Genomic DNA, 19,990 nt, shown 5'->3' with positions numbered 1-19,990 from the left:
GATGGCACTGCTTTACAGTATCGTTATCTACAGTACTATATCTACCCTACTTGCTAGGGGTTAACTTTACCGTTAGTGCAAAGCCAAAGTTGAGTGGGTTTTTTCAGTCATCAAGTAAATAAGCCAGGGTTCAGTCAGGTAATTGGTGAGGATTTTGTTGGAATTAAATGTTCAGTAACTTTACTTTCTACTTGTAATGTCACTAGGTCAGTAAGGCCAGTCTGATCTGTCTATTGCGTCATGTTCACGTTTTATGCATTATACCTCATGCAATGCATATTTTCTTTTTTACTTTGTGAGAGCGTACGAGTTTTGCAAATTAGTTTTGAAATGCATGCAGTGGTGTCTCAGGTATTGTCAGTGCTGCCTGGTATTTACACTATGTAGATTTCAGATTTAGACCTCAGCATTATGAATAGTGTTGAAAATGTATGGCCAAGGAGTATGAAAAGGTTCTTCCATTTTGGGTTCTTAACAGTACTACTCATTGTTTTCTTTCCACACTGTCGGCCTAGATGTGTTGTGATTGTAATTATAATATGGCTATGATCATTTACTTCCCCATCCCAGAACACTCCCACTTTTGAAAAGCTTGACACACCCCTGTACAAAACACATACAGAAACACTATTAATAAAACGTACCCCTGTTCCACATTTGAGAAGCCTCGATGTCCCACCTTGACACTGGAGAAGCAAAGATGAGCCTAAAACAACATGAACTATGATTGGTCAAAACAGTGCCATACCCCTCACACGCCTCCTTAAGGGCCTTTCCATGTGTGTGCAGCGGAAGCTTTGTCTCTGGCTCTGTCTCTAGGGCCAATCTCTCACTTCCTCCACCGAACTCACCTCCCACACCCAGCAGCATTGCTCTCAGGCCACGCCTGGCCACTGACGACAGAGGTGGCAATCTAGAGCAAGATTAGCCCCAAATTAGCACTGCGGCCTTTTTAAAAACACACACATCTGCTTGGAGCCATCAGCCGAGTCACAGGATCCCATTACACACACTGCGCTGAGGGCTGTGTCACAGCCAGCGTCTGGTTTCACTTTCAGGTTAGAGAGAGAGGAATGCAGTTCTGCCACATAGAAAGAAAGATGGTAGTTAGCTACAGCGGTCAAGAGTGAGTTTGGTGCAAGGCCAGGAGGGTAGAGCTGCTTCTTGTTTTCCTGAGGAATTTTTGTAAAAAGTAGCCCACTAATGACAGAGCAAACCATATAGAGATAATGTAAAGTGCATGAAAAACAAACTCTGTAAACAGGCAGAAAGGGCTCTTTGTAAATTTGTAATTAGAACCTCACGTATGAAAACATTGTAGATTATGGGCAAAAGTCAGAGACCACTACACCTCTATAAATTCCCGCCAAAACTATTGAGTACAAGAGAATATAACATTTTTAGCAGATAATTACACATAAGCCTCAGCAGTTTGAGTATTTATTGTGTCAACACATTGCCTCTATTTCAGCTTTGCTGAGGTTGGCTAAACATAAACACCTGTGGACGTCTTTGAGATCTGATACAAGAGTCAAAGAGTGCTTTTTCAAAATCTTTTCCCTGATGGGGTAGGGTTTGTGACAGTTGTTTTAGATTCTCCTGTTTTTTTTCCCAAATATTCTTCTACTACCTGGAAAAAATGGCCATGAAAATATAAAACAAAATGAATGCTAGTCTCAATGTTTTACACAGTAATGTTTATGAAAAAATGAACCCAACTCACTGCAGTGCACTTTCCAATATATTATGCATGAGACACATTCTTTTGTTTTGGCTTTTCTCTTTTCTAAAATCAGCTCTGTTGCCTTAATCCTGACTCAGAAAAAGTTGCTAGTTTGTTTTATTTAGGAGTTCGCAAATAGATTCTGTAATAGTCTTATCTGCTTTAGGCTCAGTGATCCTGTAAGTCTGAGGTCCACTCCAGATGACCTCACTATCCCTGGCCTCAAACAGCACTGCTACCTACAGCTGTCTTTTCACTTTAAATACATCACTTAATGAACAACCATGTGCTGCATATTATTCGGTTAATTCCTCCCTGTTTTCTTTCATTCTGTGAGGAAATAACACTGCCGAAGGGTGAAGTCCACTTTGGTCAACAACAACAAGTCTGAAGGAATTAACAAATCAACTGAGGAAGTAATCCAGGCTTCACAGTACGCAGTCTAGCAATGCGGTTTGGGGCATGACTTCTATCAGAATGAATATTAATTGCACAGAGGGGGTGGGGGATAAAGCAAAGAATAGTTTTGCTTCTTGTGAGTTCAAGATATGCAGAAATGTATTTATTAGACAAGCGCTGGACCTGTAGTCTGCGCCCAGCTTTGCCGAGTATGAAAACAGAAGCAGGGAAACCCACTAATGACTGGCTTGTTTGCTTTCCTGCTGATGGCATTTCATTACGGTTGAAGTTTGAAGCATCAGCTGGAATTTCAGTCTGGTTTCCCATGTAATGAGCCTAATCCTTCCTCACAGGAACTTGTATGTTAAAAAGGAACTAATATTTTTTTCTTGCAGCTCACAGTTGTGGATCATGTGCAGGTTACTGTACTAAAGAAGTAAAGAGAGAAACAGGGTTAGAAGGGAATGAGAGAAAGGATGGAGGACTCCACTCACTGTGAAACAGGCTATATGACTGTAAGGGATATATGATCAAAGCAATTAACTGATTGAACAGATACAGTGTAATGCGTAAGTGTCCACATTACAGTGTAATATAGATGAGGCCTAGCGCTCTAATCCAGCTCATTATCCTTCTACACCAAAAGGTTTACGGCAAGACCAATATTATCTCTCTCTCACACACACACTGTCACTATCACTGAGTCTAACCCCAGTATCACTTCACTTATTTTCATTTTGTGGCCTTATTCCACGTCTGGAAAAAAAAAGAAATGAATGAGACATACAAAGAAATATTACTGCAACATTACACCAATTTAAGGAAACTCTAGGCAATGTTTTTAAAGTATTACAGCTTCAAAATCATTGTGATGCCTCACTGACCTGTAACAGGGAGAAAAGGGCCTCTGTTTTTACTTCTCCAGGCTCGGCATTGCAGAAACTGCCCTATGTAACTTTGGAGGAGGATAGAAGACCACCCACGCTCCCTCCCCTTAGATTTCAGGGCAGCGCTGTAAAAGTGAATTACACTCCTCAACTGTAGGGGGAGCCCAGGAGCAAATATCAAATCACACCTAGTGTCATTTTAAAGGGATTTCTTTTAGGGTGCAAGATTAACACAAAAAATAAGAAAATTATTCATTCATTATCTGTAAGCGCTTATCCAGTTCAGGGTCGCGGTGGGTCCAGAGCCTACCAGGAATCATTGGGCGCAAGGCAGGAATACACCCTGGAGGGGGCGTCAGTCCTTCACAGGGCAACACACACACATTCACTCACACACACACACACACCTACGGGCACTTTTGAGTCGCCAATCCACCTACCAACGTGTGTTTTTGGACTGTGGGAGGAAACCGGAGCACCCGGAGGAAACCCACACGGACACAGAGAGAACACACCACACTCCTCACAGACAGTCACCCGGAGGAAACCCACGCAGACACAGAGAGAACACACCACACTCCTCACAGACAGTCACGCGGAGCAGGAATCGAACCCACAACCTCCAGGTCCCTGGAGCTGTGTGACTGCGACACTACCTGCTGCACCACCGTGCCATCCACAGAAAATAAAATGTATTTAAAAATAATTTAATTGATGAGCATGTTCTACATTACTGATGGTTTTGAGTGGCTAATTTTAGTTTTATAATGTTTTTATTGTATATTATATATACACCTTTTTTATTATTTATTTAATATTTATTTGTCTTACAATTTGTCTGGTATTGTACACTGACACTTTCAGCAACTGCATGCATCAGCTGTTTCTAAGCCAAATTTCAGACCAAGTCCAACTGTAAATAGATCTACAACTTCCTTGACAAACAGGAAACAGTATAGTGGGGCCTCTGAACCTCTACCTTTCCCACTGACTCAGTGCCAGCACAGGTGCAGCACCGAGCTGTGTGCGCTCTCTGTTTTTCTCTAATCCCCAGTTAGCAAACACATTATGATGCTTTTGTTGCCTGTTTTTCCCCTCCATATTATCTTGCACTTCCATATGAGATGTAAAATTAATGTACTACCGCATAACAGATAAAACCCAGACAAAAAGATCATGATGATGATACACATTAACACATATACATTTATTGATCTTAGCGTGATTTATCTTATTCCTGAAAAGGATTATGGAATCGTATATTAATGCATATTGTAAGGTTTATCATATACTACACAAAGAACTGTTGGAAGCTGGATATTGCCTTTCTTCAATCTGTCAGTAAATAAAATGTCGAAAGTGTGCCATTTAAGAAAAATCCAAGCTCAGAAAAATGCGTAAAATCAATGCCCTGGCAACAGAAAGCGCTCCTCTTTTCATTACGTTAGATGTGTGTTGTGCTTCTTTGGTAAAGCTCCTATTGGATGGAGAAGGGAACGCATTCAAACACAACCACCCCCACAGAATCTTTTGAAACTTGAACATTTCAACTGCTGCTCTCCATGAGCTGTGAATGAAAATGTCCAGATCGTGCTTGTAAGCAGCAGTTCGGAAGATTAAACATTTCTAATAAAAGTACAACATGTGCAGAGGTGATTTCAGCACGTAGGCCCAAGGTGAGGCAGCAGCAGGAAAGCAGGAATTTCACTAATTATGGTTCATTTTGCAAAAACATGCATGTGTCCAACACTCTCCATATAATGTGCAATCACAAAAGCGTAATTAAAATGCGATACAAATATGCACACCCAGAGCTATCCATTCGGATTTGCTCTAAAATGTAAAGTAGCACATTGAGCCGGAAACATATGTTTACAAGGCTCTGCAGTTTTCATTGTGTTGCTGGTCTGAACCAGAGGAGACATGACCAGAATTAAAACAAGAATTCAGAACCTCTCGACACTAGCAAATACACAGCCAACACAAAGCATCCAAAACTCAAAGGCAATTTCAAAACCACTGTTTTAATAACATTTTTAATAAAGGCAAATCAAATTACACACAGAGAGCTTGTCTAATGGGTCTGGCACAAAAGAGCCTAGTCACCGTGCTCCATACAGGTCACTGGTTAGAGGGATATAACCCCCTAGCATTCGTCTGTGGACCAATGAAACTGTGATCTCTGGATTGATGCAGCACTACTCAAGTATTCAAGATGAGTTTTAATGCTTTTACAAATGCAGAATATAATGTGCCATGTGCTGCCTGAACAGCAAAGCGTATCAAAGCGTAGTCCATTTTATTAAATTTATTAAATTGATTACAATTTTTTGGACTTTGCAGCTTTCGATCCCTGCTTTAACATCCCTCTCTCAAACTGCTAACTAAGGGCACAGAGTATACACACTGTAATTTCAGGCACAACTCTCAGCTCTCAGCGTCTGCTGTAAAATTAAAGCTGTACTTTGTTTCCCAGCATGGCTCCACTCGGGGAGTCGTTCGCTAACTCGTGCTTACATGGTGCCACTAAGGGCGCAGAGTGTACACAAACAAACCAGAGATTCTTGGAGGTGTTCTAATTTGAGGTGTACAGCTGACAAAACTAACTGTAGATTTGCCCTGCTTTGTTGTAAGCAGGTTGCTGTAGCATGTTAGGCTGTTTTAAGCTTCATTCAAGACTTTTATGTTGACAAGGCTGAATACATGTGGAGTGGAGGTTTGCCTTTATTGCCAAAATTATCCCAAAAAATAATAAATTAAAAAAACAATATCCAAATATCAAAATTATACACTGAATACCTGCCCAACGAATGACTCTCCGGGCCCAGCCCTAGTGCTCTGGTACTGATACTGCCCTCATTAGTCTATTGCCCCACAAATAAAAGTAGATGGAGCAGTGAGCTAGCACTAACTTTTACCATCTCCCTCTATGACTAATATTACACACAAAGGGCTTGCTTACATGATGATGTTGAAAGAGAAAACAAAAGGAAAGATAGAAATAAACACAGACAAAAAGGGAACTTGACATTCCTGTAGAAAGACAACACAGGAGAGATAGACATGAAATGTAGAAAAAGAACTTGACATTTTCATTTCTTTCAGAGATCTGAATCTTTATTTCATTCAAGGAAACTATACTTTGCTGAAGCCAAAATACAAAAGTACAATACAGACCAAAGAAACAAACCCATTCTGCCATTATACTGCTCCAAATGGCAACTGCAATGTTACTTTCAAAACATTAAATCACATTGCTGAATATTTTTGGAGAAAAAAAAAGAAATGGGGGACAAGTTTTCCTTTATACGAGAATTTCCATAGGAGGAGTTATATTGTGTAAACAGGAGTGTACATTATGTATATTCGGTGTGTTTGTGTGTGTGTGTGTTTGTGGTGGTTTTGGCCCACCATTACTATGCCAAGCTTCGCGAGTGAGTGTGTGTTCAGCATAGGCCTGAGAAGTAGGGATTGGACCAGAAAAGAAAGGGTGGCTATGACAACTGTTTGCGTGTTTTGAATGTATCGCAGGGTTCAGAATACCTGCAGGAGACGGTGGGAGAGGAGCAGGCAGCAGAGAATAGACTCTTGTGTGAAATTTCACACACATTAAGGCTATGGGTGGGAGATACAGCAAATATATTACATCCTAATACTTGAGGCTATTTTTATGATGCCTAATGTGAATCACCACATTTCATTTTCTGTGATTTGGGAACGAGCTGGAATGCAGAATAGCAGAGTTGTGTCACAGTGGTGTGAAGGATATGGAAACAAAATAAATAAAAACAAAAATTCAATCCGCTTCTTGGGACAGAACGATATACAGGCACCATGGGGGGGGGGGGGGGCACTGTTGTTGTTGTTGTTGTTTGCAGTCTCTCTGTATTAGGTTCTTTTGTCGTTTACAACACATGCCATTAATCTGCTTTCTCATAGTCCTGCACGGAAAACATTTTCTACGAGTGAAGGCAGCATCACGTCGCCCACTGCTACCAGAGGCACATATGATCCCAGATAAGAGATGACACACCGGCACAAGCCAACATCCCAGCTGAATGCTGCAGGTAGAACTATGTGCTAGTCTAAAACGGCCCTGTATTAACATGAGTGAGATGCCTCAGAGTGAAGGGCAGGAGTGAGTGCTGACAAGACTGATCCATCATAGCTAACACCCCAGACAGTACACAGAAAGACGGAGAGAAAAGCAGCTGCCTGGAAAATCCAAGACATTCTCCATGATAAACTACTGTGCGTTGTAGTTGTACAACTGAGAGAGAGAGAGAGAGAGAAAAAAAGAGAGAGAGAGAGAGAGAGAGAGAAAAAAAGAGAGAGAGAGAGAGACAGAGAGAGAGAGAGAGAGAAAGAGAGAGAAAGAAAGAGACAGAAAGAAAGAAAGCAGGAGAGAGAGAGCGCGAAAAAGTGAGAGAGAGAGAGAGAGAGAGAGAGAGAGAGAGAGAAATAGAGGGAGGGGGTTGGGATTGAAAGAAAGTAGAAAGCTGGTGGATGTGCCTCGGCCAACCGTCGGCTGTGGTAGAGCTGTGATGGATGATTTGGGGAGTGTTCTGTTGGTGGGTGCCGAAAGCTGGTTTGTGTGTGAGATAAGCACGGCAGTGTTGACATGCAGGTGGCGGTTTGGTTACTTTCAGTGCTGCTTATCAGACAAGCCCAGAAACGAAGGCCTCAACACCCCATACCAAAACACCCAACAGAGATCAAACGGCACGAGTGTGGCACACAGATACACATAACCAACACAAAATGAGCACGAATCTGCTGTAATATCCAGAATCATGCTAGGAATACTATCATATCAATACACTAATTCTACAATACCCTAAGTGCTATAATACGAGTTACATTTGGGTTACATTACACATACAAAATAATACTTTCCTAACACACAACTCAAATAGAAAACGCATTAACATTTCTAAATGTCTGATTAGCTCTACTAACTGCCCTCTCCCCCCCGAACACAGTCATTTTATTGAGAACGACTTTGTTACCATTTCTGCCGTTCATTAGCGGTCCATTTATGACCATGAAAAAAAACTGAAAAAGCTGAATATATGCAATGACCCTTTCCGACCGAGTCTTTAGGCTTTGTCTGAGTTTTAATACCTTAAGACTGGCCTTTTAAGGCGTTCAGTTTTCAAACTGGTACAAGGCATCTGCTGCTGTCATGAGAGCATGCCTAATCAATAATGACCTTGTGGTTTTCAAAGCTATCAGATTCACTGCCTGAATATTTAATATGTGTAAAAGTGGAAAATATCAACCCTTTCCTATAAAAACCATACAATGTCACAGCAATAATTCTCCCAGCTCCAACTGTGGCACTAACCATCAACGCAGTTCTGGATAACACAATCCCTATTTAAGTCCTGGACGATTAAACATATGTCAGTTTCAATGACACATTACACACTCTATCAGATTTACATGCATCCGTAAAGTAGCACACTTGGGCTGAATACCGCTGACTGATACGGGGTTTGTATGGTATTCTGCTGCATGTATAGAACCTTTAATACACTGAATATAATGTATTATAACTTAATAATACACTTGCTTATTTTTATCTAAGGAGCCAGCCATATTCTTAGGTTACTAAAGACTTCCCCCTGACTGTGTTTTACCATCTAAACAAATACGTTTCCAAACGCAGCAGCACAAATGGCCCTCTGGTCTGGGGAACCAATGCCGTGACAGAGACTGTGTGACACCTCATAAAAACTGGCTTACATTTGCAGTCTCAATTTCTCTGGCCCTCTGAGGCCAGGGGAGAGCGGAGACACAAAGACCTTCTTCTGTGGGTGCTCCATGCCCCTTTGGCACCCTTCATAAGCCCCCTGCCCTCCGTTACCTCTAAAATGTCCTGCCAGATGGACCAGACCATCACAGTCTAATTTCTTTAGGGAGAGGGGAGTTGTGGAGTCTATGCGTCATGGAACAGCAACACCTCGCCTGTACAGCGCCGCTGCTGACTTGACTTCCCCTCGGCATGCTGGGAGCTCAAGGGTTCTTGCAGTATGGCAGCAGGTGAGATTTATGAGGTGTTAAGAATGTTCGGCTGTAACTGAGCAACAGGCTTCAAACTACAACCCCCTCCTCTTCAAATACATACATCTCCCCCATAACAGCCCCCTTTACTCCAGAGAGCAGGACTGTGATGGCTATAACATTAGCATTAGGGTTTCAGCAAGCACACACACACACACACACACCTTCTAAAGTAAACTCCAGGTCCTTTCTGCACTAAACACCCCCACCCCTGCCTTTCTACATGGAAAATACATCTCACTATGAGAGAGAGAGAGAGAGAGACAGACAGACAGACACAGACAGAGACAGACAGAGAGACACAGACAGAGACAGACAGACAGACACAGACAGAGAGACAGACAGACAGAGAGAGAGAGAGAGAGAGAGAAACAGAGAGAGAAATAATAAGCAAGCTTTAATGTTGCTAATTTGTATTATAACTCAAGAAGCCATGAGAGGAGTTTCAAGATGAGTACAATCCTGAAAACTGGCAGGCTACAAAAATGCCATTCATCCATTCAGCTTTGAATAAAGGAGCTGGTACATACTGAAATTTTGCAATCAGTCTAGCTCACACTCTCTGACACGCACACACACACACACACACACACACACTTGCACAGCTCTGAGTACAGGATATGCATTTTCCTGGAAGTCCAATTACTACATCTATCAAAGCATTGTATGTGGATTTTCTGGTCTTAGGCGAAGAGGTTAGGCATTTAAGAGACTTGCTTTATTTACCCTGTTTTTCTTTCCTTGTCGAAGTAAACGTCACTGAAACCGGCACGTTTTGATACATTTGGGAGGCTGTGGAGTCAGAAGGTGGTGTTATTTTCAACTTCTATGACAGGGACTGCTCTCTTCAGCTAGCATGCTTCGGATTAGACTACAGTTTCATTTCTCACAGCTCCACTGGGGGTGAACAAATGAGAAGAGAATTATAAAGAAAAAAATGAGACACTGAGATATGAGCAGAGAAGCTGAAGGCATAGTCAAATGTCAGAAGAGTAGGAATAAAATACCCAATTCTATGTGAAGGATACAATAACACTTCAGCCCAGGAATTTTGGCACAGCTCGTGGGTTATATTATGTTCAGTAATAATAAATGCATATAAACCAGAATGGCATGTGTGTTGAGAAACAGCAAAAGGTTTGTAACTCTACTCTGGTGCTCAGTGCCTCCTGGGGTGTGTGTGTGTGTTTGGGGGGGGGGGGGGGGGGGGGTCACTTGGTCCCTTACAGAGAGCAGGGTGGGTTTTTAAGGCTGTACTATAAGCTATAGCTGTGAGACAGAGTGGAATTCAGACAATGTGCATTTTTTTTATATTTCCTGCTCAGAACAGCGCCGGCTCAGACACCAAACAGAAGAAATCAAACAAATTCAAACATTTTTCAGCAGAAGACAGAATCAGACATGAAGGTATGGTATGTATTTCACAGCAAAGGGCTTCTATTAGGAATTACATGGCAATTAATGACTGTCCTTTACCCAAGGTGTGTTGGAAACTGATAAATAACTATATTCTGGAGAATCAGTCGTATATTAGGGTTGGGTGGTATAATGATAATCCCATACACCGCGGTATTTAAAAATGTGGACCGTATCTCAAAATGAGGACGGTATTTATGACGTGTGTGTGTCGTGTCTAATTTCGGTTCTGTGTCTTTAAAAGTCGGCTAAAATGTTCATGTGCATTTAAGAGAGCAACAGGGAGGGGGCGCTGTGGAGCTCAATGACTGCTGATGTCTTAGTCTGAAAAAGTGTGGGAGAAAAGCACAAACCCAGTAGACCACACAATTCGAGTTAAAAGACGTAAACAGACAAAATTCTCAGAAAATCATTCGCTCGATTTTGTGTTACTCACAGGTATATGGCTTTATCCTTTAAATGTGTGTGTTTTGAGCCTCAGTTTGCTGAAATATCTGCAGTGGTGTGCAAAATCACAAGTGCCCGTTAGCACCAGCTGTGCTTCTAAACAGTGTACACCGTCTTATTTCACTTGTTTTGAACTTTTCTGTTCCTTCAGCAACAATTACTGAACTTTGTTCTCTCAGAAACAGGTTTTCATCGTCAACGTGTGTGTCAGTGTGTGTTCAGCCAAATTCACTTGACTTTGTGCTCACATGGGACCGCCCATCCCTATTGTATATGAATCACTGACCTGATTCTGATAGTATTTCTGACCAAATATCCGCTGATACGTATATTTATCCAGTTTAGTTCTTGAATTTAAATATGGCAATGTGTTGGAGGTTTTGTATACTGCATATTAAAGGTTTCCGATGGACCATGCTTAGTTTAACTGTGTTGTGAGTGTATCTTCTGAACACTCACATCCTGTAAATCCATATTTACTTATTATTTACGTACAAAACGATAAGGATTCCAACACAGAACTTGAACTCTCTGACTCAGTGGTGAGGTGGAAGGGAGAAGACATCATTGGTACCTACCAGTGTCCTGCTGAGTGGTGGGTGGTGTTATGGCTTCCTCGGACCTGGACGTTCTAGGATTTCTGGCCACTGCCCTAAGAGGAATAAAAAGAGAATTGTTGAGTGGGGGCAGCAGAGGAAGACTGCAGCATATGGAAAGCAAAACAGGCAGGGTCAACATATAGGGAAATACAATCAACCCCCTCCTCCAGCAGACACTTCCCCAGAGGGGTTAACTTCAAGCGGAAGACATGAGTTAGCCAGCTAAGTTTGGGTTCAATTCGAGGTTAGCCATGTCACAATAACAACTTAATTCCTGAACAAATAAGCTGCCATAGGAAGGTGCACTCTACAACTAACCTGCTGTGGAGGAAACGGACTACTTCATGTAAATGATAAACAGTGGTGGACAGTAACGAAGTAAGTGTAATACAAAATAAGTACTTTTTTCATGTTTCTGTACTTCCCTGGAGTGTTTCCATTTTGGGTGACTTTGTACTTTAATTCCACTACATTTGAAAGTCACATATCTTACTTTTTACTCCACTACATTATGAAAAACTGCCTTTCTATTTGGTTTACATGTGAATAAAACCGTAACCTGTCTGAACAAATCACCCTGCTCCGCACAGCACTCCACACAACAACCAGGAGATGAAAGTGTTTCTCTGCCTAAACCAATTATACCAAAGTCAGCCTTTTTTTTTAATCAACTGTTGTGTGGAATTTGAGCCTGTGAGTAATCACTTTCAGTTAGAACCGTTATGAATTAACAAAATAATGTGTACCGCTTAGTAATTGGCAATATCTGAGTCATCAGTAACTACTATTCACATTCATTCATATACAAGTTTTACGGATCTGTACATGTCACAAATCACTCAGAGTGTGAGAGTCAGTTGGAGATTTATTAAACAGAATACCTGAAGCAAGGTATTCCAAAGCCCAAAATCAGTAGAGAGAGATAAACAAGGCCAAGAGACAAGAACAAGTATCAGGCAAATAGTCAGAAAAACAAAACCATAGCATGTTAAAGAAACAGTTGTGTGCTCTGCAACTATGTAGACAAAACAGAGCTTAAAAGGAACAATATGTAATATCTGTACCTTAAAATTACAACTTCAAAATCATTGCGATGATTCACTGACCTGTAACAGAGAGAACAGAGCCTCTGTCGTTGCTACTTTCTGCTCAGCACTGCAGAAACTGCAGTATGTAACTTTCGGAGGAAGGTAGGACCCCTTCCCTTCTCCTCACTACCAATTTCAGTAGAGTGTTGTAAATGTTTATTGCAATAGGGAGAGCCCCAAGAGCAGAAAACACCCAAATTTTTACCTAGTGTTCTGGTGAAGAGAACACACTAAAGGTCAATTTATACATTTTGACTCAATGCAGGGCCTATACCATTGTGAAAGTCTATACATGTCATAGTCTTATGGTGTCTGTGTCGCTCTTCTATTACAACGCCAACCCCCAAGGCCTGAATTTCAAACCTCTTCTTCAACACTATGTAGTAGTATTAGTTTTAGGAATCTTTAAAGTGCACTATTTAGCGAGTGTAGTGTAGAGTAGTTAATATTCCGGACGTCTGACTTGAGCAAACGGGAACCATGTTCGTCCGACTGCAGACTAATCACAATCGTTGGAGTCCGCGTAGACACGGAAGGTTACATTTCTCGAGATAGAGTCAACACGGAAGCTTAAATTGGGCTTAATACTCAGGAGACTGTTGGTTTTGAGGGGTAGCATCTTGGGTGTAATAGTTGATAAGTCCTGTAACGAGGACTTCTACTTTTACCTTGAGTATCTGTACCTTTACTCAAGCACAGTGGAATCTCTACTAACAAACGCCTATACTAAAGAACTTTCCAAGATACGAACTAGGCATTTAAATATTTTTTTGCCTCCACCAACGAACCATGACTCTAGAAACGAACCTTAGCCTCCGCCGAGCCAATGACTAGAAATGGCCACTGACCCCAATAGGCGAGTCTCCCAGCGCCCAGACTGGAGTGAGCTTTTAAGATTAGCAAATTATAGCTTTAGCAATTTAGCATTAGTGTAAATGTCAGACATCAATATTCATGCTAAATCAAACCGTATCTACGCTTCGTCTCCCCACATTCACCGTATACTCTCCCTTATTCCACCCACCCCCCACCCCCCGTCATACAGCCAGTGCCTGTGTTACTCCTCCAGCCAGTCGTCACGTCTTCAAGTAGCGATGTGTAACCACTTAAAACTTTATTTCTTTTTTTACTTACTGTTACCACTGTAATTTTTTTTTATTTTCGTAACGCTACATGTATTTTTGTACTAATTTGAGAGTGTTGTAAACATATATCAGTGCAAAAAGGGTGACTTTCGGGTGGGGGCTGGAACGCATTAATTGCGTTTCCATTATTTTAAATGGGGAAAATTGACTCCAGAAACAAACTTTTCCACTTACGAACCGGGTCACGGAACGGATCAAGTTCGTAGGTAGAGGTCCCACTGTACATGGTTTGTGTACTTTGCCAAACACAAATAATAACACATTAATTATTTCTTGTTGTGTCCGAAGAGTTCCATTTGCTTTTGTTATCAGATGAATCCATCAGTAAAAAGTAATTCAAGTTGTTTAGAAAGTATACTGAAAAAGAGCAAATACATTAGTCAGATCTCAACTTTTACGATTGTGGTTGGACTGTGGTTTGCACGATTGAGGATAAAAAAAAAACACACACCTCCAAAGCGAATGTGTCATTGCTGAAAAGATGAACAAAAATGCACGTGAACCACAACGAGTAACGCCATCCACACAGTGGCTCACACTACACCTGTGCACTCTCCTCCTCCCCCTCTCCACCACAGCGCCTGCACCTGGGCAAAACGCCACACTCACCATTCCTGCGGTGTCAATAATTTAAAGTTAACATTTGATTACTGCTGCTAAAGCGTTACGGAATGATCTGATCTTACCTGACTATCAAGTTTTACACTAACATTCATCTACTTGCCAGCACTCACTCCTGTGCCTCAGAGAACAGGCAGAGCTAGCTGCGGCTAAGCGTAGCCAGCTATCTTCTGTCTTTTGAACCTTCAATGACAACCACCCCAGGGCTGGAAAGCAAATGAAACGTTCACGTCTCCCAAAAAACCCTTCAACCAGCAACTTGTTTACACAGGAAATATGTCTTTTGGGCGCTGCTGCACCCCTCTCTGAGACACAGTGTTCTCGTCAGAGGTGTGGTGCAGAACATGTTCTTCCATAGCTATCACACAGCAAAATTCCAAGAGCTGCAACAGGTATTGGCATGTACATTCCCTGTATGCTTGTCATCCAGGAACTGCACAGCAGGCTATAGCACTACCGACCTGAAGAACAAGCGTTACAGCAATGCAAATTCTGCCTGAAAAACGAACACACACTAACATCACACGCAAAACAATCCTGAGGAAACACAGCCTCTGTTTTGCTTCTTTTTTCTTGTGTCAAATTACTTGTGCAAAATAAACTAAATATAACTCACAGGTCCAGACCAAACACTGCCAGTGCATCAGCTTCAACACACTTATTCAAAACAGCTCAGTCTGTCACCACCAGTGATGAGATCAAACATATAGCTTAAATATCTTTCCTATTTTCTACACTACATTCCAGTGTGGCTTGGAGCTCTGACACGCTTTGAGGTGGGAAAGAGCCAGAAACACTGAGTCTGTGCATCCGGGCTTTCAGGGTTAATCTCGTTACATAATCATTGTTCCACAATGCTTTTGTTGTTAAGATGGACATGGTTTCGGTATTTCCCCTCCTCAATTTTCTGCTCTATTAACCTCATTAAACACAAAGGCATAGATTTACTGTAAATATAACACATAAAACAATCCGATTTATGCATCCAAATTAAAACTATTAGGCAACGTCCACAAGGATTATTTACAACACTACTAAAGCTACCTTTTAGCCATCCTTTCAAAATCAATATCACAAGACATGTAGGTCCACTGATCCTTTAGGATATTACAAATAATAGATCCTGTTGTTTTGGTGTATCACAACAATTGCAGAGAAATCAAAATCACCAGTTTCTCTACAGAAAATGTGAGCTTAACTAGGTTAAAATTCCCCTTCAAGTTAAATTAGGTTTGGTCAAAACTGGAAAGAATGGCCAGGGTGCATCAAGGTTAGAATGAACCAAAGGAATGGTGTTTTCCTCATCCACTAAAACATGTTTTGATCATTGGAAAACATCAAAAATATTATTATTATTATTCATATTACATATTGTGTTCATAAGCTACAGAACATATACTCAATAAATAAATGGCGGAAGTGGCCGAAGCACTTGCAGAGTACTGTGAATACACTGCAACCTCACTGTAACGGGGCTGTGGGTTAGGGAGGTGTTGGGTCTGTCCATAATTTCCCAGCCCTGTCTGAAACGGGAGGGAGGTCAGATGATGAAGGCGCGTGGGCTGGGGCAGAGGCAGGAGATCAGGGCTTGTGGCGTGTGTAAACAGCAATGGGGAGCAACAGAGGTGCAGGGACGAGGACAGCTTCTTGACATGGCTAATTTGTAGCTGATTAGCTGGGGTCAGAGGTCAGCTTGTCTGTTTGCTCAGAGGACCTGCTCCCAGCTCCCACACTCGAGAGAAGTGTGCCAATGGCTGCCTGCTCCACACACACACACACAGACCTGACACACCATACAGTTAAACATCAGCAGAAAACTATTGCAATTATAACCCGGTGCACTGAGAAATTGGCACAATTATGTACTGATTGGCAGATGCACACACAACAGCCCTGTAATCTAAATGCCAGACATAGCAATGGTAGAGTGTAATGTTATTTCAAAAGCTATTATGGCTAATCTTTCTTTATAAAGGGAAAAAAAATCATCAGAGGGTTTTTTCAGTCTTTACCATAACAAACCCAGCCATTATATGATCATAAAGAGGACCATTATTCAATTGCCTTGCTTTCTTTCCTATCCGAGCCTTATTATTGTTATCGTCCGTGGTTTTTCTCATCATCAGCACTGAATGTGGCGTGAATGGGAAGGCCACACACAGATGGAAATTCAGACCGGTAACAGCTTCCTAACGTGCTCTAAACAAGAAAACCACAGAGCTCTCCGTCACTGAGGAGCAAAGGCATAGTGTCCACAGGGCACTAAAACCGGACAGAGGATCACATCTGATACGACACAAGAACAAATGAAAAAAATAATAATAATTCTTGGCACCAGCATTTGGAGATTTTAGCTTGAAGCCGGACAAACGGACAGCCTGAATGAGCTCCGCTGTGTTCCTGAAAACCACCACTTCAACTTGTGCATTACAGTCACTTATAGCTGAACACACTCTACTCTTCCACACACTTTGAACCATATCATTGTAACAACTAATGAATTATTCTCACTCAGAAGTACAGTAAGCTCTTTATTGTTCATCCAACACCAAACCTCTGAGGTGGCTACTGTTAGGGGGGGGTGTATGTGAGGGGAAAAGTGGGGTCCATTCTTTCAAAAAGCCTCAGTCTCAAGTTGCCAGTAGGACCCAGGTTTTAATTACAGGTCTGGCAAGGCCTCTCACTGGAGACAGATAACAGATCTAAAGCCATTGAGTTGAAAGCCTACAGTATTAGCTTACCGTTTTCTGCAATAAATTCCCCATAGTGTTATTCAGCCTGTGTCATGGGGTTGGGTGTCTATCTGACCTCACACATCTCTGGCATTTTAGCCCCGCTGGGCTGTAGACTTTTGGACGCACTTATTTATCAGGCTATTGTACTTAATCCCTCTTGGTCTAGAGCTGTTTTTTGTGCATGGGTACATCTATGTAAGTGTGTGTGTGTGTGTGTGTGCACATGTAGATATTCCTGCCTGTTTATTACACAACGTGTGAGTATGTGAGCAGGCTAAGGGTAGTGCTATTTTTGCTCAGCTGCATGTCTGACCCTGCTGGGTTTCCATGCTGCTGAGCTAATGTATGCACAACAAGGGCATACACAATATTACACAATCTTATATAACCTCATATTAGACAAAAACCCTTAATTTTTAAATTACAATATTGGTCAGAAAAATAATAGTGTCATGCTGTCTTCTGTCTCAGTCATGGAGAATAACATGAACTTCAACTCCCAGAATTCTCCAGGGCACTGGAAGGCAGGAGCAACAGCAACTGGAAAAATCATAGCCCCCAACATTGCCCCATTCTCTCCCGCGTACTGATTATTACAACTGTTTCAGGTGCTAAATAAGCTTTGTGTGCAAATGCGAGTGAAGAGATCTTGCGGTCATGTTCATCCTTAGTGTACTGCACCTCTTCCTCATTTTTTTAACCACCCTTAACCTTAGCTCTTGACCTTTGCTGGTGTGTTTCTTGGATTGTCCTTGCGTTATAAAATTGTTAAAGTTGCAAACGTCTGCAATTAGTTATTTTACCCAAACTGTTCCACTAAGTAAACAGTGTCTATTACTTTAAAAGTCTGTTGGTGGTTGGTTGTTTACAGAGGTTTTGCCCAAGATTTTTCAAGGAAAGACAATGATGTCTAGTGAAAGAGCGAAGAGCATATGGCCACAGCCAATTTGCAACACCTCAAAATGCAGAACAAAGCTTTTTTTCCCCACACAAAGATAATAAACAGCTGAAATTTGTTATCTAGGTCGACTCCGTTACCACACGATTAAACAACCGAATGTCATGGCCAGAGAAAATGTACTGACCGAACATAATTCTACACAGTGCACAGGAGTGTGTCTGGTTGTGAAAGCTGCAAACAAAAGGGGAAAAAAAAAAAAGAAAAAACACAAGGAGAGGCCATCTGTAGAACAGAGGTAAGCTACGCTACGCTAGGTTCCTGTAACACAGTAATTAATCAATCTGGAGGGAGCACAGCTGATATTCAAACAGTGATTATCTGAGCTGTTCTTTAAGAACGTCAGTCATGTCTCATAAACACTCCCAATAATAAGACATCAGTGGGAGCTCCAAAAAAGAACCCCTTCTAATTTAAGGAGAAGCCTATATGAAACACTCTGACACAAAAATAAGGAACATTCCATAAAAACTCCGTGATGGATGTGCCTGGAACATCAAAGGGCGCATGCTTTCTTTAGCCTTGCTGCAGTCTCTCTCGTACTCTGACTGTGTCAGCGGCTTAGAGCAGTACACACACACACACACACACACACAATAAATACACTAACAACCCTATCAGCCATACCCCTGTGCACCAGCCAATCAGTAGCTGTGTCTGGATGATGCCTGAATTTCCAGTGGGCAGCAGGAAAACTGTCCTTTTCCAAGAGTTTCAGCTTTTTCCTGTGACCTGCATTTGCAATTAAACACGCTACACAGACATCCCAGAATACTTCCATGCGTAATATACTCGCATATTCACCACACACACACACACTGTAAAAGATGTATTGTTTCTTTAAAAAGTGAAAGTGACATGGCTTTATTGTCATTGTACAACAGCACAGTGCAACCTGACCTCTGCATTCAACCCACCAATGGCACTGAACACACTGACATCAGTGATTAGTAGCAGTGACTGAACACACACACACACACACACGTGTGTGAACACACACACAAAACAAAGGCAAGCAGCCTTGCTCAGTAATAAATTAATATCTGAAACTGACACAATGTTTTCATTTATTTATCTTTAAACAGATCAAACTGAGCAATAGGTAACATCAGTAAGAGTGTGTGCACCGACTGTTCTCTGCCTCAAACGTTCTGTCCAGCAGTTTTTACCATGACATGGCCACAAATATTAGAATTTTCTCCTGGCACATCTGCAAATCTGTACGCAATTTGGTAACAATTAACCAGCAATAATCCCTTCCCTGTGACCCCTTGACAACAATGTTTCGGGTAAAGATTTACAACATTTAAACAAGAAAGTCCGCCATTAGCCGTATAGCCACTGTCTCAGAGGTGTTTCTGGCATTTAAAAAACAGGAAAGACCAAAGTACATACCCTTGTCATTGGAAGGTCTGGAGAAGCCATAATGGTCAGAATGTATTACACCTTTATTTCAAAATAAACACTAGATCTACCACCAAAGAACGAAGACTGAGAACATTTCATTGATTTTAAGAATTACAGTTACTTATTTATCCAATGTCACAGGTTAAAGTTGAACGTGGCGCTGCGCAGCTATATGGTGTTTTATAAACACACTAACGCCACAAAGTGTCTCTCCACCATTTTCCTTTACAATATTTCAGGCAAAGACACATATTCACATGAAATAAGACAAATTCAGCCGTCCTCTTATCTCTGTGAGATATAACACGTGTGTGTAAATGTTACAGAGTTCTGAGCTGTCCCGCTGAGCTTGTGAACAAGTCAACGCCGAGCCGAGGCTCTTGCCAACACGCACCGAGTTGCGCCAAACACAGCCCCAGAAACACACACAAACGGAGCTTGTTCCTGTCTTATTTCCTGAAGAACCTACTCCTCCTGGTTCCAATCTGATAGAGTGTGT

The 19,990-nt window shown here is 41.6% G+C and overlaps 1 protein-coding gene across 1 annotated transcript in view; it reads right to left on the bottom strand.

Moving 5' to 3' along the window:
* thrab (thyroid hormone receptor alpha b) overlaps positions 1-19,990 on the bottom strand; it is a 126,525-nt gene that overhangs the window by 64,625 nt on the left and 41,910 nt on the right. The window contains exon 2 of the mRNA XM_066662904.1: positions 11,517-11,590. The gene's annotated coding sequence lies outside the window, so the exon portion shown is untranslated. The remainder of the gene's footprint in view (positions 1-11,516; positions 11,591-19,990) is intronic.

Source organism: Hoplias malabaricus, chromosome 3 (genome assembly GCF_029633855.1).
Source record: "Hoplias malabaricus isolate fHopMal1 chromosome 3, fHopMal1.hap1, whole genome shotgun sequence".
In the NCBI taxonomy this organism is placed as follows: domain Eukaryota; kingdom Metazoa; phylum Chordata; class Actinopteri; order Characiformes; family Erythrinidae; genus Hoplias; species Hoplias malabaricus.
The sequence above is the reverse complement of the archived record's forward strand: the minus strand, read 5'-3'. Positions and strand labels throughout refer to the sequence as shown.